The following is a 22,941-nucleotide window of genomic DNA, read 5'->3' as shown; positions in this document are numbered from 1 at the left end:
TGGTCCAGTTTGTAGTACCAGTTCATTTAAAAGGGTGATCCTATCAAGCTTCTTTTACTACTAGTGCACCGATGAACGATCTTATATTTATAAACAACCTCAAAAATTACAATTATGAATAGTTAAGTCTGGAAACTTCGAAAAAAATCGTTTATGGTTTTTGTCAGAGCTCAACAACTGTCTGGCTTTTTTTATGAGCAATTTGATGTCGTTTTGAAGCAAAAAATGGTCCAGAATGTACGGACGAAGAGCATTAGAAAAATATTATGAGACTTAAAAGATTTTCATTCAAAAACTCATTGAAAGATTCCGATACTGAGAATTCTTTGGCATTTTTTGAAAATTTGCAACTTGAACCCCGTTTTCTTTAGGAAATTGAGCTCAAATTTTGAGAGTCGAGAAGTGATTACAAAGCTGCTTAAATTTAATTCCAGAGTTTATCAGTCATTAATGATCTAGCAGAACTTTTGAATCAATAACATGCTTTCTTGGGCAAATTTGTTGTAAAGTTGTAAAGTTTGTAAAACGAAATAAAATTAAAAAATATAAAACTCATATGTTTAGTGTAATTTCTATGAATTAAAATTTTCTTATTGCGAAATTAAAAAAAAGGACTTTTTTTTCAAAAATCGACCCAGTGCGTCTTCTTGACATCATTTTTCTGAGTCGCCGCCATGTGAAAGTTTGTTTCTTACACACTTAGCTCCCATTTGGAGGTTGAGCCTCCAGAATCCCAGATATCAGGCAATTTTGGGCCACCCTACTGTACATCTTGCGTGATCATTGGCGTATCTTCTCTCTACATCTCAGTCCCCCGATTTGATCACATAGATGAATAAGATGAATTTTCGTGAAGCGAAAAAAAGTCTGTTTTAAAGTTTGAAAGAGATTTGGTCCTTTATCAGGGTTTCTTTTTAAATTTTCACTAATAATAACACTAGTTTACAATTTAAAAAAATAAGTTCAATACCATCTAAGTAGTAGAGCCCTTGTACATAAATCCGAATATATCGGTCTACAGAATATCCATTATAAATTTCTTTTTTTACATTTAGAAGGTGAATAAATTAAGCATCCATCATTCATTTTTGTGTTTAATTAACAGTAAGTATTAAAGATATTTGTGAATTTATTAAAATCATGTGAAACTTGTAAAAATCTAGTTCAAAACCATCGATAGAATTGAGTTTTTCTTTAAAAAATACGGTTAACCTTCCAAAGCTGTTCGGGTTAATATGACTTGGAACGCAAAAAAAGATCATCTAAATCTTCATTTCAATATACTGAAGAATTGTGATTTTTGAGGAACCAAGTGTGTTGGGAGAAGAGAGAAAATGATAATAAAATCAACGAAAAAAACTAAAATTTGAGTCTAAAAATTTCGGTTCATTGAGAAATGAGATACAGCAAAGCAAAGCCTAAATTGGATGTATTTTTTTCTAAATAAGATTTTTTCCACCATTTTCTTCAAAAAAAATTCATCGGACTCCAACATACTTATATATATTGTCGGATAGATTTATTCTTGACTATTCCAAAGATCAAAAAAACACTCGGATACAGCAAAGCTGTCTGAAGTTATGAATAATTTAAAACTAAAATTTTATTTTCGGGACTTTTTTCAATCGGAACCAACTACAGATAACTTGGTAAAATATATCAACTTAATATAGAAAAATTTAGAAATTAGAGTAAATTATCTACACAGTGAATCAAATATCAACAAAAAAGGTAAACATTTGCGGCCAGAAGAACGCTAACATACTACAGGTCAATTTTACTCGAAACGGATATTTTGCGAACAGCTTTGGAGGGTTTGATAAATCCATAAATATCCACAATACTGTTAACTAAACATAACAGTGAAGTTCATATTATCGATGGTAAATTCATTCAGCTTTAATATCAAATAACACATTTCAAATTGATGTTATGTACTTCGAGATATCGGATTTATGTACAAGCAATTTTTCTCTTTTCAAAATTTTTAAATTGGGGAACAACTCAAAAATTGTTCTATAGGGATTTTTTTTTTAATTTCAGTTCTGGACTCACCGACAGATTTTAGATTTAGAAGGATTTTAGGTTCAAAAATAGCTATAGCTATAACTATAGCGATTATTCCAAAAATCTTAAAAAAAATAATTTTCTAGTAAGATTTAACCACAAGTTGTCTTTAAACATGGCCAACGTTTCACATGCATATAATATTGTGAATTAAAGTAAAAAAAATTAGAAACGTCGCTGGTGAACTGGCAACAAAACACAGACTTCCGACAATCTAGTACTTCACTTTTTTTGTCGGAAGTCTTTCGGAAGTCGGGAGTCCGGACTTCCGAAGTAAAATTTAGTGCTGGCGCTATTATATAGAATCTCAGTGAAATGTTATGTTTCATTGAAGAGATTTAATTTAACATAACACTAAACCGTACGAATGCTAAAACCACCAGCTCCCAGACATAGGGGTACAAGGGTGATACGGTCAAAATTTGGTCAAGGGAAAACGCGTGTAAATCGGTGGTTTATTTAAAAAATCAAATTAAATTTCTTTTTCAAGTTTAATTAGTAAATAATTCAGGAAAAATATTCAGTTAGGCTTCCGCTTTTCCAAATCAGAATTGCCGGGCCTTACGCTTAACCCCTGCCATCAGATTTTGTACAGCCACGATTTACAGATGGCTTGCCAAACCAGATATTTCTTCGCGAACTTTGACAGTTTGATGTGCTTGAAAATATCTGCTACCTTTCTCCTTCCTTTTGTCGTATAAAACTCCTGTCCCGGAAGCTGCTTGTAGTCGGCTTTGACGTAGGTTTCGTCGTCCATTACAACGCAGTCAAACTTCGTCAGCATCGTCGTGTACTGTACAGCCTCCGGGATCGCGCTTTGGCCGTCGTATTTTGTTTATCATCGCGATTTGGAGTCACTACCTTCTTGTAAGTCGATAGTCCGGCTCGTTTTTTGGCTCGATGCTCGGTTGTAGACGATACACCCAGCTTATTTGCGGCATCTCGGAGAGAGAGGTTAGGGTTTCGCTTGAAACTACCGGCAACTCTCTTTGTCGTCTCAGCGGCTTCCGAATTCCGATCCAGACTTCCTGGCTGTCGACAAACGTTCCCCAAACACTTTAATTACATTTGTAACGGTTGATTTGGCAACTTTTAGCGATTTTGCCAGCTTTGCGCGCGAGTAGCTCGGATTTTCGCGATGCGCGAGCAAAATTTTGATACGCTGCTCTTCTTCCTTGGACGGCGTTTTGACAACTGAAGAGTGAATTCCAAAATCAAAATAGAAGCAGCATTCTACACACACACACACCTTCAAAATGAGGGGTGTTCAGGTTTTTTAAATGCAAAATTGAAAGAAATACGTCAAGTTGATATTGACCAAATTTTGACCGTATCACCCTTTATGTATGCCGTTATTAATATTCGATCTCATGACCACCGGCTTAGAAGACTTGAGCGCTTATAACAAAAAATAAGATTTGTCTTCCGGTAAAAATATACAATTTATAAACATATTCAGGATCTCAATGAAGCTTGATGTTTCCTCGAAGAGATTCCTTTTTCTTAACTCTAAGCGTACCTACATCTTTCGAAGGTATGATGGGTAGCATTTTACAAATACTGAAACCACCAACCAACAGAAAGTGTACTATGTATGCCTTGACCGGGATTCGATCTCATGCCCACTGGTCAAGAAGAAGGATAGCCTTCAAATCCTCTACGCCACGAGCTGCGGTGAGTTGTAAGACTATGTTAAAACGCGGCCCTGCCACATTACCTTATTTATATATGTATGTATACAGAAGAGCTTCCGGTTGGAATTTTCCTCTTGCAATCAATCCTCAAGTTGCAATCAATCCAATAATGTCAAATTGACATTCTAGTTTTAAAGAAAATTTAATTTTTTTTCAAAATAATGTTTTTGTGTACAAAAAAGTATGTTTTTGAAAAGTGTTCTGCGTTCAATGATAAGGGTATTACCAAGGGACACGTTTCCATAGAAAGTTGTCTTCGTTCAATTCGTTAAATGGTCCCCTAAATCTATTTTCAATAGAGTTCACTTTCAACCTTCAATGATTATTGACGATTATGCCAACAATTGAAACTGATTGAGCTCGTGAGCAATCGATGCTCTTGAATAACTTACTGTGGTCATTTCTGGACCAAATTATAACGAGGAGAGCAATTTTGTACCAGCTATGTAGGTATTCCACCGCCATTATTCGCTTAAATGAAATGCATTATTGCCAAATGGTTTGCAGCTGTCGGTCGACATTTCAGTCAGTGCAGCGCAGTCGTTGCTATCACTTTCCAGTGACCGCACAACCCAGAAACCGGTAATTTGGAGTCCGATGGAAATAATGAAAATGTCTCCGATGTCAATGAAGCGGGAGCGAGGAAATTTAGCTGTCACCGTTCAATTGAAACCGATTCAAAGAGCCGGGTTTTTCTTCTGGCACCTGGATCACAGCTCCCTAGGCATACCCCAGCTGAAGAGCGCTAATATTTTAAACAAGGCACTGCTGATTTGACATAGCAAAATGAATAAGCCACTTCTGAGGAAAGTGTGGAAAATTACTTAAGCCAACATAAAAAAACCATGGGCCAAGGCACGAAAGGATGACTTTTCGCACCTTCCTTGAAGCAGGATTATTTTGCGTGACTTGTTTTTTCTTCTTCTCTTTTCTGCATCGTCGTTGGCCCCATTCGTCTAACCGAGGCGAGGAAATTTCCATTTCCTCGAATGGTTCTGTGAATATTTTGTAGACAAAAAAATTAAATAAATCACGGCATCAGATTGCCGGAATTGCAAACCGTTTGCCAGAAGCCGTCCGCCTCCGGTCCTTCCGAAAGCAGAGGAAATGTGGCTTGCAGCAGCAAAAAAAAAAAACTCCAAGGGAAACCTGTTGATATTTCACTTCAAAGTTGATGATTGGATCATTGCCGCTCTTGAGCTGCCGGAAATTCGTAGCTACCTGAGCGGGTCCTTTCTGGCGAATCAGTTCCATTATTCCTTTTGATTAATCTTCCAGATTATTTAGTCCATTAAAATGTGTAGTAAATTATGAAAGCACACCTTCCACTTCATTATCCGCTGAGAGAAAAATGACTTTCCAAATAAGCTGGAACGTAATTTGTCTTGCTGCAAAGTAGGAACCCCTTCTGGGTTCCATTCAATTATGAAACATTCCGGAAACATCTGTTTTCCTGTTTTTGGTGGGCTTTCTTCGTATCTCAACCCTTAAGCGGACCCCTACAGAGAGACGACACAAATTTTTTTAATAATTTTTCAACCTCAAAGTTTTGCTGGTTTCAACTGTTTCCCACATCAGGCTTCATTTTGTTCAATTTCTGCTTAAATGTAGGGTAGTACTGTATTCATCCTAAAATAATCATCAATCTTGCTTTTGTTCGCTCTTTGTGTGGGGAGCTTTCGTCCTTCTCAAGTTAACGTGATTTTTTATTTGCAAATTCTCGATTCTCTCTTGTTGCTCTTGTTGGCCATTCGGCTTTTCCATTTTTCTCGTTGAGGATTTTTCCCTCCCATTTCTGCTCTCGCCAACCGATACGATGGGTGGAATGGGAATGTTTCTCACATTCGGCCTCTTCAGACGGGAAGGATTTCGTGTGCATGTATGTGTGCTACATGTAGACCGTGATGATCTGTCATGTTTTGTTTGGTTTTCCGAAGCGCTGTTTTGGCATTCAGCAATTTGATGTTGTTTTCCTTGTTTGGGAAAAACGAAAAGCTTGTTTAACAACTGCTAGCAGGCTGCCGTTTTGGAAATCAGAAATATTCAAAGGACAAGCAGAATAATTGAGCAATCTGATTTATATCGATTGCAAGGCAGGCATTTCAGAATGATTCGCTCATGCCTGTTTTAGGCAAATTGTTTGCTTCACACTTTACCACTCGAAACTTCAACATAATTTTATATCAGGCTTGTGGTACACGGATTTAATGAAAATTTGAGCCATTTCTTCAAATTGTGAAGCTTTATAATATTCTCAAATGCACATGTTATCGAATATTTCAATTAAATGACCCCTTTCGGTCTGCAGATTACAATGTTCGCTAGTTTTCTCTAACACAGATGACACCGCTATGTAGTTCAGTGATATACCGTCAACTGGGGCAACATGCAACAATTTTCAACTTTAATAGCTTCTAAAAAACTTATGTTCACAGTTAATCGTATCCTTTATGCATCAAAAGTTTTAAGGATGCTGGGACATTAAATTGGTGTAGTTAAAAAAATTATTGGTTTCTTCAGTTATTTTTAATTTTCTAAAAACATGCGATTTTCACCCTCCTTAGAAAATGGGGTAACTTGCAACAAACTTTGTTTTTAATGAAAAATCTTATGAACACGTACGAAAATTCATAATTTTTAATATATTTGCGATGTCTTAAAGACCATTACGCATGACAACACCAATTGCAGTAGTTTTTGGGTCTGTAAAAACAAATTTTCATTCATTCTGAAATTAAGGATGCTGCATACATTTAGGGGTTAAATAATTCTACGAAAAATTCTAAAAGCTGAAATCATAAAAATAAATGTTTGGATGAATGAAATTTAAATGTTTACAAACGCGTGATTCAAAACATTCATATTTCAACACTTGGAAACGAGATTTTCAAGGTATTTCTTTGATTTGCATTTTGTTGCATTTAACCCCAGACACCTAACTGAATATTAAAAATATTCATTTAAAAAAATTGGGTGATTGTTCGAAAAATATTTTTACACCAACAATGTTGATATAATATGATGAAACCTGTAAAAAGTTTGTAGGCAATTTTATCAAGCCGATCCGTCATACTGGGTAAAGTTTTTTTCAGCATAAAAAAATGTTAGAATTTGTACATTTATTGCTCGATTTTTCAAATTTTACATAAAAATAAAAAATTAAAGACAACTAGCTTAAGATGCGAGAAATTATGTCATCATCATTTTGTTATCATTAAAAGATAACTTTATTACAATACATTAAATTAAAAATAGATTCAATGTAGTGTTATATAAATGTTGCATCGAACCCCGCTGTTGCATGATGCCCCGTTTGACGGTATACACTTTTGACGAAATGGCCGTTTCGTCAAAGTTTAAACAAATCAGCAAAGACATGACATCTTTATTTATAAAAATGGATTTCTGTCTGTCTGTCTGTTCCCTATAGACTCGGAAACTACTGAACCGATTTGCGTGAAACTTGGCTGATGGGGGTATTAGAGGCAGATGAAGGTTCCTATAGTGGTTTGAGACCCCTCCTTCTCTCATGAAGGGGGGGGGGGGGAGGGCCTCCAAAACAAAAGACAATTTTTTGCATAACTCGAGATCCTGTTTTAGGTACCTCTCTTTCCTTTCAGTGGGGAGATAGAAAGGGGTGAGGGGGCTACTTTACATTTTTTCACATAACTCAAAAACCAATCAAGACATTGGACCAAATTTGGTATGAGATGGTATTGGAACACAAGAAATGTTTCTATGGTTATTTTTGACCCCTCCCTTTTTCAGTGGGGGTATAAGCTGAGAGGGGGGGGCTTATTTACATTGTTATTACATAATTTGAGAACTATTCGGCTTGGAGGAGTATTTGGGTACGAGTAAGGTTGCTATGAATATTTTAAACCCTTGCACGTTTTTTGTGGAATTATAGAAAAGGGGGAGGGGGCTCCTTTACATTTTCCAGCATAATTGGAAAACTTATAAATCATATAAATCTAAATTTGGCATGGGAAAGTATTTGAATACGGGAAATGTTTTTATGATATTTTGAGAACGCTCTGTTCTTTCTGAGTGGAAATTTTTAAAATGGGAGGGTACACTTATACAATTTTTTACATCACTCGAGAACCTATCCAGCAAATGAAAACTAATTTCGCTTGGTAGGGTATTGTTCCTATGAACATTTGAAACTACTGCTTCCTTCCACTGGATGATAGGAAGGAGAGTAGGGGGCTCCGATACAATTTTTGGCATAACTCGAAAACTAATCGAGCAAATGGAAACAAATTTTACATGGGAGGGTATTTGGATACGATAAATGGTTAAATGCTTATTCGAGGCTCCTTTCTCCTTCAATTGGGGATAGAGTTAGGGAAGAGGGGAGCGCACATCAAATTTTTTTGTATAAACCAAGAAGTTATCAAACAAATGGAACCAAATATGACATGGAAATCATTTGGGTACGAGAAATGGTTCTATGATTATTTGATACACCATATTTTTTCCAGTGAATACATAGGAAATGGGAAGGGGGTCCAATTTTCATGGTAAAGAAGTAATCAAGAAAAAAAAATCAAAATTGATATGGGAATATGAATACAATATATGTTTCTATGGAATTTTACAGACCCTTTTGTCTTGCAGTTGGAGAGGGAAGGGACGGAGGGGATTCCATATAAATTTTGATGTATTGCTTAAAACTTATCAACCAATATTAATATGAAAGGTTTTGAATACGATCTCTACTGGGATCTCTGGGATACTGGGATCTCTACCTCCTTCCAGCACTTGCGTTTGGGATGAGATAGGGGGGGCTTCTATAGATTTTTGGCATAAACCGAGCTTTTATAACACCTTTAAAAACAAAATTCAAATATTTTTTTAAAATTTAATTTATTTTTGGAAGGTCTTGCAACGCACACCGGGTCAGCTAATTAATATACAAAAATGAATGTTTGTCTGTCTGTCTGCTCCCTAAAGACTCTGAAACTACTGAACCGATCAATGTGAAATTTGGCATCTGAGGGTTTTTGGGGCCGGAGATGGTTTCTAAAATACTCTCAAACCGCTCTGACTTAAAGAAGGGGGTGCGGTTCTCATACAAAATAAATTCGAATAATTTTCGAAAACTACAGAACCGATCAACGTAAAATTTTTTGTGTACCCGTTTTCAAGGCCGGGAATAATACTTTTAAATCTTTCCGAATAAAAAAGAAGGGGGGCTCTCATACGAAATTACAAAAATTAGACACGAGTTGAACAATTTTTGGAATCCACTGAACCGATTTATGGGAAACTTGACAGGTGGAGGCTTCTGAGGCCTGGGAAGGTTGCTATAATAGTTTGGGACCCCTCCTTCATCCTGGAAGGCAGGTAAGGGTTTCTCAAATAAAAGTACAAGTTTTCATAACTCTTGAACTGATCATGCAAATGGAATCAAATTCGGCATGTATTTTTGTACGAGGCTTGTTTCTATGAAGATTTGGTACCGTCAACTGAGGCAACATGCAACATTTTTCAACTTCAATGGCTTCTAAAATCTTAATGCTTAAAGATAATCATTTCTCTTGTACAAAAAAAGTTTTAAGGTTGATGGAACACCAAGCTGACGTAGTCAGAAAAATTATTGGATTTACCAGATTTTTAAATTAACAAAAACATGCTATTTTAACCCTACAAAAAAGGGGTAAGTTGCAACAAACTCTGTAATTAATAAAAAATCAAATAAAAATGTTTTAAAATTTAAAATTGTTGATACATTTGTGATGTCATAACGCATAAAGCACCAATTGCTGTAATTTTTGGATTTGTTCGAATTAAATTTTTCATGTTTTCTGTCGTAAATGTTTTTAAGGAAAAAATGTTAATCTGCTGCATATATTAAGGGGTAAAAAATACGTCAAAATAATCTTAAATCATGTGAAAAAATCTTAGGATGGATGAAATTTAAATGTTAACAAACGCATAATGCAAAACAATCATATCCCAGCATATGGAAACGCGATATATGAGATTTAGTTCTGATTTGCATTTTGTTGTATTTTGCCTCAGTCAGCTAACTGAATTATAAAAATATTTATTTAAAAAAAATTTGTTGATTGTTCCAAAAAGATTTATACACAAACAGTGTTGGTATTGGATAATGAAAGCAATATAAAGTTTGTAGGTGATATCATTAAGCCAATCCGTCATACGAGGTAAAGTTTTATACTGCATCGAGAAATGTAAAAATTTGTACATCTATCTCTCGATTTTTCAAATTTTTTATGAGAATCAAAAACTTTAAAAAACTCTTTCACGACGTTAAAAACTTTGTTATTATCAATTTGTTATCATTCAATGATAACTTTATTACAGTTTATTGAAATAAAAATTGAATTAGTGTTGTGGTATACAAATGTTGCATCTAATCCTGCTTTTGCATGATGCCCCGTTTGACGGTACCCCTTCCAGTGGGGAGATAGGAAGTAGAGAGTGGGGCTGGCTTACATTTTTTTTTTTACAAAACTCGAGAACTAATGAAGCTAATGGAATCAAATTTGGCATGGAAGGGTATTTGGGTACGAAAAATGATTCTATGATTATGTCAGGCCCCTCCCTTCATCCAGTGGGGTTGAAGGAGGGAGGAGCGGGCTTCCATACAATTTTTATTGCGTAGCTTGAGAACTATTGGAGCAAATGGATAAACATTGGGCTTGATTGGAAACGAGAAATGGTTCTGTGAATGTTTAGTGCCCTTCTCTCTTTTCAGTGGAAAAATAGAAAGGGGGAGGAGGCACCTTCACAATTTTTAGCACAACTGGAAAACTCATCAAGAAAATGGAACCAAATTTGGAATGGGAAGATATTTGATTATGAGAAATGTTACAATGATATCTTACCATCTATTCTTCCAGGGAGACAATTTTACGGGGAGAGGGTACAATCAAATTCTAGTTGAAATATTTGTTTTTGAACTATCTTCATTATAAATAATGTTGAAAAAACAAACTAATAAAGTATACTTCCAGCTGAATTTTACTGAACCTGAAGATTAAGTACAAGTTATCCATTTTTTAATCTTTTCAATCCAAACGAAAATTCTCGATAATTATGAACGCTAAACTGCATTTTATTACAGAATCCTTAACCAGAATTGACTTATTTGAATTTTGCGTCATTGATTTTCTATTTTCTTCGTTTTTTTATTCGCAATTCAATTAGTGAATCTGAATGGAAGTTCTGAATGTTGAAACTTTGATATCTCAATTCTGGATCACCATTATGGAACTTTATTAAGTTTTAATTCTGCAAAAAAACTAAGATTAAAAATTTCAAATCCAATCCTTAAAGTGGTTTGTTATTTTAGATATTTTATTTTAATATTTCGGATTGATGGATTTCGAACACAGAAAATTAGTGTTTCAAATGAAACACCAAGATTCGAATCATGATTTTGTCCTAACCGAACTGAAAATCAAGAATTATAAACCGGATACAGATTCAACAATCCAGTCACAGGCAACAAATTTGGATTAAAAAAAATTGAAACCAGAACATTGGTAGCAATTCAAACCTAAGCTCACCAGATATTTTTCAGCATATATCCGGGCAGGGAAAATCTGGGTTATTTTATCTGAAAAAATTACAAAATCCAGGCATTCTATTCCTAAGCTTATAACCCAAAATCTGGGCAATATCCATTGAAACACATCAGCCAGTTTATTTGGATAAACTTTGCTCAAAAAATTGTTCAAAGGTAAATGAAAGTATTAGAGAAACATGAGATATCAAAGAAAGAAAGAACATAATTTGTAAATATCATTTATTTTTAGAAAAATTTATAACGGCTCACCGACAGGACTTGAATCTTCTACGAGAGATGTTTTGTTTTAAACGTTTACATTTTGTCAAAGTTGTGGTATGTTTCTCAAATCTTTCCTCCTCTGAACAGTCATTTAGCGGAATTAAAATCCGCTTCAGGAAAGTTTATTTGGAACGGTTACATTTTTAAACTAAACAGAAATCAACTTTACTTAGATTTTGATAAAGTAGGATTGAAACTAACAGATCCAGAGGCTAAAGCTAAAGCATTATTTTTGAAAAACATATTTTACAATCAGGATGGTGACGGTGGTTTTGCTTTGGAAAACTATCTCATTGAATCAAGATCGAAATCATTTCTATCGCGGAATGCAAGAGAGTGGATAAACGAAGGTGTAGATGTAAAGACAAATTTTGACTTACCGACAACTAAAGCTCTATACCTAATTATTTTTTAGATAAAATGCAAATAAAACCCGATATAGAAAAAAAAATGTCAGTTGAATGGAAAAATGTGTGGGGAAATTTGAATTATAAACTCACTTCTTTCCAATATCGCTCATTAGCAAGGCCGGATTAAAGCGCAAAAGGGGCAACTGCCCCGAGCCTCCCGGCTCAGGGGGGCCCCCCGAGGGAAAAAAAGTTTTAACATTACTTTAATCATACTACCACAAATCCATGAAAAGAAATCAAAACTAGAAAATCGGAATGAAAACTTGAAATATAAAAACTAAAGGGCCCAGGTGAAAAAATATCTAGATTAGCTTTTGTCTTAAAAAGTTAAGGGGCCCCCTAGAGTAAGCAGTGAATTAGCTCTCCCACATTTTGCGAGCTGAGAATATCAAAATCTTCTGGACAAAAATGAATTCGAAAAAAAATTAAGAAGAATATGAGGCAAAACACCTCAAATTTTTATTTTTTTCATCGAAACATATCAGTTACGATATTCTGTACAGAACAGGTAAAATTTTACACATTTTCATTACATTCAAACGTCTTGCACAAAAACAATGTTTGTTGTTACGTTAAGTTTCCAAGTTATGGTTTTCTGCACTTAAATAACAGCTCATTTCGCTTTATGATAAACATTTCAGAATTTTATCCGGGCAGTATCCAGGTTAATATCGCGTATTAAAATAACTTTCCACCTTTCAATCATTATTATTGAAATTTTCATTGGTTTATAAATGCTTCACCCTTTTCCCTCTCTATTTTTGAAAGTAAAATCTTTTTAAATCTTTGTAGTTGCTTAAATTGGCCCAATCGACAGTACAGGGTTTCTTTATTGAATTTTCATATCAATTTCTGTCTTAGACTTGTAATTTGTACTGGAACATTTTCAACTGATTTAACTAAAATTTTATCATCTACTGAAGTGAATATCCTGAATTCAGCAGATCATTTTTCAAATTATCATTCTCAAATTATCGTAAAAACGATTGAGTGATTTTCTTAATATTAATATTTCTATGATCTTTTTCCAGATCCAATTCATTGGGATTTTCAAGTCTTGTGTTGTTTTTTCAGTTACTGAAGTTCAGTTTCATCATTTTTCTGAATTTTGAAAATTCTGGATTTTTGTTTAGAGTAAGGCTGCCAGAATTTTTTCAGCACGTAGCCGGGCCGAACAAATCCAGGCTATTTTAGCTAAAAACCTGGAAAATCCGGACATTTGATACCAAAATGTCGACCCAGGAAATGCACAAATCGAGAAAAAAAACTTGATTTTTTTTCATCAGCAATTTCTAAATCGTATTTAAGCTTTCAAAAAAAAAAACTTTTCATTATTAATTTTATAAAACTTGCTCAAAAAATTCCGTTTGGGTTAATTGATTGACAACACAACATAATATGATTTTCTCTGTTTGCTTTGGCAAATAATGTGAATGAAATCCGGACAATCGGGCGGGACCGGACTTTTGTCAAATCTTTTGTTAAATATCTGGGCAAACCCGGAAAATACCGGGCATTCTGGCAACCTTAGTTTAGCGTACTAAACTCATTTGGATTCCGTATCTGATTTTTCTTTCAATAATAACTGATTGTGTGTTTTATAAACATTCAATCTTTATTCTCAATTTTTTTTCAACCGATCATTTTTGCACTAATACCCCTTTGGCTTTGAGGGCATCGAATGAAACATTTAAAATAACCATTTGATAAAAAAAATTTATCTGATGAGAATCATATTCAAAAACATACCATGAAAAGATTTTTTTTGTGATTCAAAGACATAAAATTAAAATTCAAATTTGGTGCAATTTCTGATTTCGCTCTGATAGTAACTTAGTATCTCTATTTTTAAAAATTAATTCATATTTTGTTTCTTAAAACTTTATTTGAAATTATGATTTAGATTTGGGACACTGTATTTTTCTTCTGAATATAACGTGATTTAAAGTTTTGAATTCCTAAACTCTTATATCTGTATCTCTATGGACTATGGATTTAGTTATTTTGTATAATTGTTTTTAAATTTTGTTTACTATGTTTCAAATCTTCAAGATTCTTTCTTATTGTCACTAGGTAAATATTTCTCAAATTAGCACAAACCAAACGATCAATGATTATATGAAAATCATTTAAAATATCTATCCGGTCATTTTTTAAAATTAGAGAATTTTAATTAATGAAAAGGGTTTAAAAAAATAAGAATTAAATTTAGCATTTAGCATCTTAAATTAGAGTTTTCATTTCTAAGAAATTTCTAAACTCTTCCGCAATGTTTGCACGTGATAGATTAACAATTTTTGTTTGAAGATACTAGAAGCTATTTTCTACGCAGACAACATGGCAATTGAAGATAGTATACTGAACTCATCTCCAGTTTTTTAACACGTTTAAAAGCTTTTGTACTTTCTGGGTAGCATTTGAAAAAAAAAATAGAATTATAGGGGCCCCCCCAGATAAATTGCCCCGGGCCCCCCGATGGCTTAATCCGGCCCTGCTCATTAGTTTATTCTTTTGTAAATGACTTGATACCAAATAAAAGAAAAATAGGAATGTACAATGTTGGTAATTTGAAATCAGTAATTTGTGAAAAATGTGGTCCATAGATGATAATATGCATCGTTTAAAATCATGTAAAAATGCTAATGCAGTTTGGAAATGGTGCGAAAATATAATAAAAAATCGTCTAAAATTAAACATCAATGATATTGAAAATATTTTACAAAAAATGATTCCAAATAATTGTAAAAAACTTAAGGCAGCATTATGGTTGGTAACGAAAGCGATTTCATTCAATTTGAGGATGGCCGATCCTAGTTTGTATGTTTTTAAAAGAGAATTGAGGGAAGTGAGGTGGAATAACAGAAAGCAATTCAAAACGGAGTTTGGTGTGTATTTAAATATATGTTGACCCAAGTTTTGAGTATAGCAGTTAGATATGAGTAAGGCTAGTTAGTTTACCATGTAATGTAAAAACACGATTTTTAACTTTAAATAAATAATTTAAAAAAAAAACCGCTATTTCCACTTCAGTACAACGGCGCGCCAATTATACCACGGTGAACGTTAAATCTTTTTTGAAAAATTCATGATATTTACGACCTATGTTCATTTTTTTAAATTTCTGAGTCGATGACGTAAATGAAAATAAGCGTTTGAACGAAAGAGAGAAACGCTCGCCTCTCTTGATGACAAGAAAATGAAAAATTCTGCTAACGACTTTCAACTCGGATGATTGTTCGTAGCGCGTCTCAATTTGGGTGATTAAATTCAACTCTAAATTCACTACACTTACGAGCTGGCAAAAAATTGTTGATTGAGGTTAAGTTTTAATGGCCATAGCTAGGCAACACTATTAGTTTATCGGATAAAAATATGCGGGACATTTCAGCGATCTATCCTTAGTTTCTCGTGTATGAAAAATTAAAAAAAATCTTGTATGACTTACCTTGACTGCTCTGATAACCCTTAACTGATGTTGCAGATCATGTGCCTCACTCCAACGCATGATTCGAACTTTATGGACATTTTTGAAAGTGTTTGCATACTTTTCCACTAGTCACGCACAGACATTTTGGAATAATCAACGGTTTTGCCGGCTATCGATTTAAATATGATATATTTTGAAGGAAACTGTGCAAATTATTTTCTCTTATTCTCATGCATCGTAAATATCTCGAAAACACGTTAATATAAAAATTTGAAAATGGGGCTGGATAGTATATTTCACACAAAAGCTGTCAACATTTTATATGTCCAAAAGACTGAGTCGATTTGGGGATATTTTTGAATTTCTCAAACCCTGGGGTCTAAAAAGCTTCGTCTTGGTCCAAAACTCATCCATGATTTTTTGTAGAATTTTTAAGTAACGTTTACATGAGTAAATTTGAACTTTTAGGTTTGTATGGAAAAATTGAATATTTTGTATTGAAAAATCAACATCATTTTTGTTTCTTCTGTAGAACCGAGCCAGCTGACGATTTTTGTGCCAATTTATGAAATAAAGGAAATTTACCGGTGAACAAGTTTGTCCAAGACCGTAACTTCGTATCTTATTAAGCAAAAAAGTAATTAGGTGTTTAACAGAGGTATGTCTTTTCGCTTTGATAAACAATAAATTCAATTGACATCACCGCTGGAGCCTCTCGAAGTGTAGCATGAAAAGTAGCCGCTAGGCACCCTGCAGGGATGTCAATTGAATTTATTGTTTATCTATGCGAAAAGACATACCTCTGTTAAACACCTAATAACTTTTTTGCCTAATAAGATACGAAGCTGCAGTCTTCGACAAAGTTGTTCAGTGGAAAATTTCTTCTAGGAATTTTATAATTTGGCACAAAAACTGTCAGCTCGCTTGGTTCTACAGAAGAAACAAAAATGATGTTGATTTTTCAGTACAAAATATCCAATTTCCCATACAAACCTAAAAGTTCAAATTTACTCATGTAAACGTTACTTAAAAATTCTACAAAAAATCATGGATGAGTTTTGGACCAAGGCGAAGCTTTTTAGACCCCAGGGGTTGAGAAATTCAAAAATGACTCCAAATCGACTCAGTCTTATGTCCAATAACTTGGAAATGAGTTTTCAGCAAAAGAAGGTGTCCTTTTTCTAAATGAACTAAGCTTTTTTACACTCTACTTTTGAAAATTAAGCCATCACATATTTTATTTGATTGTCATTCATATAGAGTTGCCATTTATGTATTCCACTCTCATAGTATGGGATCCAACAAAAGGAAACATTTTTTTGCTAGGAAAATTAGTTTAGAAAAATGTATGTCATAATTTTAACTGAACCAAAAGACTAAGTAAGGAAACACAAACACAACTTGCCGCTGAGTAAAATTCCATCGATATAAACATTTAAAAAAAAAATTAAAGGAATCAAATTCTCTTTTTATCAGAAAATGAAGAATTTATACTTGTTTCCCAATTCGATCTCCAGAATTCCTGGACAAAATTCTTCTTAAGCTACCAGCATTTTAAAAATGTTGCCAAGGAGTTTCCAAACAAAGTGTTGGTTTATAACAAAGTTAAACGATATAGGTAATTATTGAACCATATCTACTAGTTTTCATCTATCACCCATGAGAAAAAATCCTTTATCTTACCTGCTTTAAATGGTCATTTTGGTTGCAACTTTATCGTGTTCCGATTGACTGCATTACCGTGTTTGATAAACGCTCCAGCAACCAATTGTGACAATCATTAAAAATAAGTCTATAAACCTAGGACGAGCGCATGTCTCAGCCCGAATGAGGACAGTTTCCATTCGTCCTCGCTATCGAACGAATTCGAGCGAAAGAAACCAACAGCACATAACATACATCATATCAATCAAGATAAAAGATTACCCGCATTCAGCCATGCCCTCACATCACATGTGTCACGACAAATTACACTTGGGGCAACTCAGAATCAGACAGCATAGAATCTCATATAGTTATCAGTAGTACCCACAAATGATGATCACATTCATTCAGGCGCGGCGGCGGCGGCGTCCAGGAAGCCAGCCTACTTTCCGGCGTTCGTTTGCCTGCAGGCAAACCTTCCTTCTTGTGGGGTTCTGCCACTGAGGAACAGAATATAGAAAGGAAGAAAAAAAACCGACGGAATCGATATTGGCCCGTTAGTGTGTAGTTATTATTAGCGTCCATTCGCCGGCCGTACATCAAATATAAATACGAAAACCAGGCTTCGTCATCAAATCGCGCATTCACTGGAACTAGTCGGACCCACCTTCCTTCTGCTCCTTGGGGGAATGGCAGTCCAACTAGGAATTTTTTTTCGTGTGGCCTTGACGGAAGACGATTTGTTGAGTGAGTCGATCGGAGCTCGTAGAAGTTCCCTGGGAAGGAGGGGAAACTTTGAACCAAATGACCGGCTCTGGCAGTGTTCCAGCTTTGAGGAATATGATGTCGACCAATTCGTAGTATTGTTTTTCGTTTACTGATAAAAAGGCACAGTGGGGCTTCAAAGAAAAACAATTGAAAATATTTACATCATAAGGTGAATTTTCACGTAATAAACATTTAAGGCCGACACAAATTTGAAATCTTTCTTTTGTCACACGGAGTTGATACATCACGAGGAAGTGGTGGGGAGGGGGGGGGGGGGAGGGGGGAATAATAAAGTATAATCCAAAATATCAATTAATTGGAACAAGTTGGACGAAAGCTTGCATGCATTTATTTTATTTATTTACATAGTATTCCGTCTCACGACATAAATTGACGAACATAATTCCTAAAATTCACTCGGTCCATGTCAACCGTTCTCCAATTTCTCGGGCAACCCACGTTCGCCAGATCAGGCTCCACTTGGTCTAACCACCTTGCTCGTTGCGCCCCCGCTCGTCTTGTTCCTACCGGATTCGTAGCGAACACCTGTTTTGCAGGACAGTCGTCCGGCATTCTCGCAACATGTCCCGCCCAGCGTATCCGGCCAGCTTTCACCACCTTCTGGATACTGGGTTCGCCGTAGAGTCGCGCGAGCTCGTGGTTCATCCTTCGCCTCCACACTCCGTTCTCCTGTACGCCGCCAAAGATGGTTCTTAACACTCGTCGCTCAAATACTCCGAGTGTACGCAGGTCCTCCTCGAGCAATATCCATGTCTCGTGCCCGTAGAGAACAACCGGTCTAATAAGCGTCATATACAGGTTACACTTCGTGCGAGGGCTAAGTCTTCTCGAGTTGCTTGTGGAGTCCATAGTAGGCACGACTTCCGCTGATGATTCGCCTCCGGATCTCACGGCTGGTGTCATTGTCTGCGGTCACCAGTGAGCCGAGATAGACAAAGTCTTCGACTATCTCCAGCTCGTCGCCGTCGATCGTGACCTTGTTACTACTGGACAAGCGGGTTCGGTCGGTCTCGGATCCGCAGGTCAGCATGTTCTTCGTCTTGGACGTATTAATCATCAACCCAATCCTTCCTGCTTCGCGTTTCAGTTTGCGATAGATGTCTTCCAGCTTGCATGCAATATATTTGTTTACGAGAATTTTTCAACTTCAATAAATTTCTTGAACTTTATTTTTCCCCCCTTCGGGATTTTTAGAAAAATCGAAGGAAGTGGGGGAGGAGGGGTGACAGAAGAAGAAATTGATATTTGTTCCGGCCTTATTACTTTAATTCATTCCCGTACATAGGACTTCAGTAATTCTGAATCCCTCTGAAATAGACTTTAAGCCGATTCCTGAATTTAGAAATTCCAAGTACCACCGCATTCCAAGTACTACTGAAACTTGAAAACATTTCTTAAAATTTATGCCGTTAAAGTCAGTTTAATCCAGCATTTGGGCCAGTTTATTTTTTTACCCAAATACTTACTTTTTTTTATTTCAGCATTTACCTCGCTCAACGCATAATAAATAACAGTAAATTTTAAACTCAAAATTTTGAGTTCTGATTTCTAGGTTGAAGAATTGCCAAATGTTTCCAAATTTAATCATGAGAACTTATGAGTGATGAATTTAGAAAAGTACTGTGAATTAAGAGTTTGGAATACTGATTTCAACAAATTTTTAGTGCTTAGCATAGAGAAGTAATCAATTTTATGAGAATAAAAGATTTTTGAATAAGGTACACTGCCGGCCAAAAGTTTGGAATCACCCCTTCAAAATCATGCAAATTTTATTCGTCAATATCTCAGCCATCTTATTGCATTAGACATTTCTGATGACCTCATTCGACAGATCGTAAGCAAAATATTTTTTTGGCAAAATGTTCATGTTAACCCCGATCGGATGTACGAAATCGGGGTACGAAAAACACGTGCTTCGATCCATCCATGTATCATTGTATAGATCAATGCAAAGTCAGCCTATCGACTTTGCTTCTTCTAGACAGTAATACGATGTGGGACAAATGGTCTTGTGCGGCAAGAAGTTTTCTCAAATCACGCTCTTGGCTCATTTTCAACACCTTTCATGCTTCCTAATCTTATCTATCCGTCTATAATTTTCATTACTTTCATTTGAAATTCATCCTATTAGAATGTATAGTTCACCGAAATGCCATTAATCATTAAAATTAGAATCAAAATTTACTTTATTATTACTTTAGCTAAAGTTTGATCATTTTCTAATAATTTTCATCTAACAGTCCAACCGATAAATAAATACATTCAAATTCATTTTCACCAAAGCTTTGTTATCTTACAAGTTATTGCTGATCTTTTGGGATTATTTGAAAGCGTATCACCTGAACTTATTCATAAGATGGAATTTGAAAGTATAAATCTTAAAATCGTATGATAAATGGCATTAAAACTTCATATTTTTTTAAACTAATTTACTAATCTTAGTTAAAGTTCTGATGATAACAAAATTGAAATATTTTCTAAACTAAACCTTTCAAATTGAAGGCAATTCATTATTGAAAGCTTGAGGACCATATCCTAAACCAGGGGTGAGCAACCTTTTGAAGCAACCGGCCAATTTGAACTTGAAATCTTTTCGGCGGGCCGCACTCAAAATAACATTTATTAATTGTTAACAGAGCTTTAAAAAAATTTATAACGACAAACTTTTGACGAAAAAAAAAATTAAAAAAGCAAATATAAAATAAATTCATGTGTTTGAAGATAACAAAAAATTTAACAACGATTTCTTACTACAAGGCAGATAATAGCACCCGAAAATGAATACCTACATCTTCAAAACTTTATTATTTTGAAATAATTTAAATTCAAGATCATTAGCTTCCCTTTTTATTAACATTTTTTGAAAGTATTTGTAGGGTTTGAATTGTTTTCTGAGAAAAATCCTTTTTTGTTTGAACCTACTATTTGTCGCTGATTCCAGTTAAAAATCTTCGGAAAGCAAACAACAGCGATAACTAATAGTGTGAAGAATATATTATAACGAAATCACTGTCTTCTCCGCGTTGGACGTTGAATCGTTATTGAAATTTTTTGACTTTAAGTCTTTTTCCTGTATTTTTGAACGTTTTTTTTTATAATTTACACACAAACGGTGAAAAATCTGTTAAGTCAAAATTATAGGATGGGATCTTAAAAGATGATTCATGAAAATCTTATTACAGTGGCAATATGGTTTGCAAATTTCCAAGTGATATTATGTTTGGCATGATAATTCTATGTCATTTTTGGAAACAGCATCATAGATAATCGACACAAATTTCTTGGGTCGAATTACAGAAAAACAGATATTGATTTTGTTGTGGGTTTATAATTTTTGTTGAAGACTTTGATGCTGAGTCCTGTCGATTGTGGATACGAAAACTTCAATCGTTCACCCAGTCTTATTTTTTTAGTACTAAACATTCTTCATTTTCGTCAATATTCATGAACAAAAATATTTTACTTGTTCATGGTTTTTTTTTCTTGACAGTATTTGAGTAGCTGAACTTGTTAAAAAGTGATAAAATTTGAAAAAAAAACAATTTTTTCCATTAACTCTTATCAATTCAAAACATTTTTGTGTAGATAAATTCAGAAAAAACGTTGATGCAATGATTATTTCCATACAAACATCCGTCCAAAAAAGAATTAAATCGCCTGTTGGGCGTCATTTGCAAAACAGCTCCATTTTTGATAGCGTTGATCGGTTTTGATGAAACTTGACCAAGTACTTGATCATACATTTTTATATTTTTCTACCGAATTTTTCTTATTTCCAATAAAAATTGTGAAAGATGTAGCGAGTTTTGTGCAGCAATCTCAAATATCAACTTTTTTCCAGCCATTGAATAGATTTGAAATTTGTAGAGCGTTGTTGGTTCGACATTTGAACTAGATTGTGTGAATATTTCATGGAAAAATATCAACTGAGAGAGAAATAGCAGCTTGTAGAAGGTGGAAGAGAGTAAGCAATTTTATTCCTTTTTGAAGGCAACGCAAATAATTAGAAAAAAAAATGAAACATGAACAAAAAAAATTCATTTATTTTTACGTTCTGCCAACATGAAATATTGAAGCTATGGCTTTGAAAAAACATAATAAAAGATGAAAATGCTAGAAAAAGTAAACAGTCTGTGCATATGTGTTATAGATACATACTGATATATCTATCTCTCGTTTTTTTTTAATTGTTATGGTGAAGAACTTTTTGATGATTCAAACTTATTTTCATTACTATCTCGATTGTAGTTTAAACACAATTCAACCATTATCTCCCAAACTTTTCAATACTGACTCTGAAATATATTTATTTTTGTATACTGATCCACAAATTGGAAATTTCAACTTAAAAGTAAATAAGGTTGATATAGTTTATCAGTATTCAATTTTTTACATTCTTTTAGAGTTCTTCTACCCCCGATTTTGTCACCATATTTGAAATAATGTGAAAAAACTCTGAATCGAATCTTCTTCTTTTGGGTTGATTACTAATTGATATTGACGTTAATTAACATCATTTTTAAAGAATATCTATACATGATGATATCAATAGTGATAGTGAAGATGACTTATGAATAACACAAAGAAAAGATGTTCGATTTTTTACAAGTGGTTTTTAATCGCATTTGAATAAAAATTAAGTTGATAAATACAATCAAAATAATAAACAAACGATACAACAAATCATTGATATGATCAACAAGCTTGTTTTTTTTTTATTAATTCAGCTTTCTTCAAAGCAATTTCTAATATTCGCCGCAAGAGGATGACGTCATTTATCGATAGATCTGAAGCATCAGCCCAATCAACTAGGGTAAATGATCTTGAGCGGAACTAATTGGCCCAATTCGACGCAACTCGGAACAGTTGACCAAGCGGCATGGATAGAGGTTATATCCGAACGAATATTTTTTTAGTTCAACGGATAGATATTGGTTTCTGCTTTCTAATGATGATTTGTAGAATATTTTAGAGTAAATCTTAATAACTCTAGAGCTGTTTTACTAAAGAAAGAATTCTGATCTTGAGCGGAACTAAAATATGATCTTGAGCGGAACCATTTTGTACTGTCAGCATCTTTAATAG

General features: G+C 34.4%; 1 protein-coding gene across 7 annotated transcripts in view; it reads left to right on the top strand.

Annotated features, from left to right (window-relative positions):
* LOC129749058 (small conductance calcium-activated potassium channel protein) overlaps positions 1 to 22,941 on the top strand; it is a 759,751-nt gene that overhangs the window by 15,324 nt on the left and 721,486 nt on the right. The gene's annotated exons all lie outside the window — the stretch shown is intronic.

The sequence above is a fragment of the Uranotaenia lowii genome, chromosome 2 (assembly GCF_029784155.1).
Source record: "Uranotaenia lowii strain MFRU-FL chromosome 2, ASM2978415v1, whole genome shotgun sequence".
NCBI lineage: Eukaryota > Metazoa > Arthropoda > Insecta > Diptera > Culicidae > Uranotaenia > Uranotaenia lowii.
The sequence above is the reverse complement of the archived record's forward strand: the minus strand, read 5'-3'. Positions and strand labels throughout refer to the sequence as shown.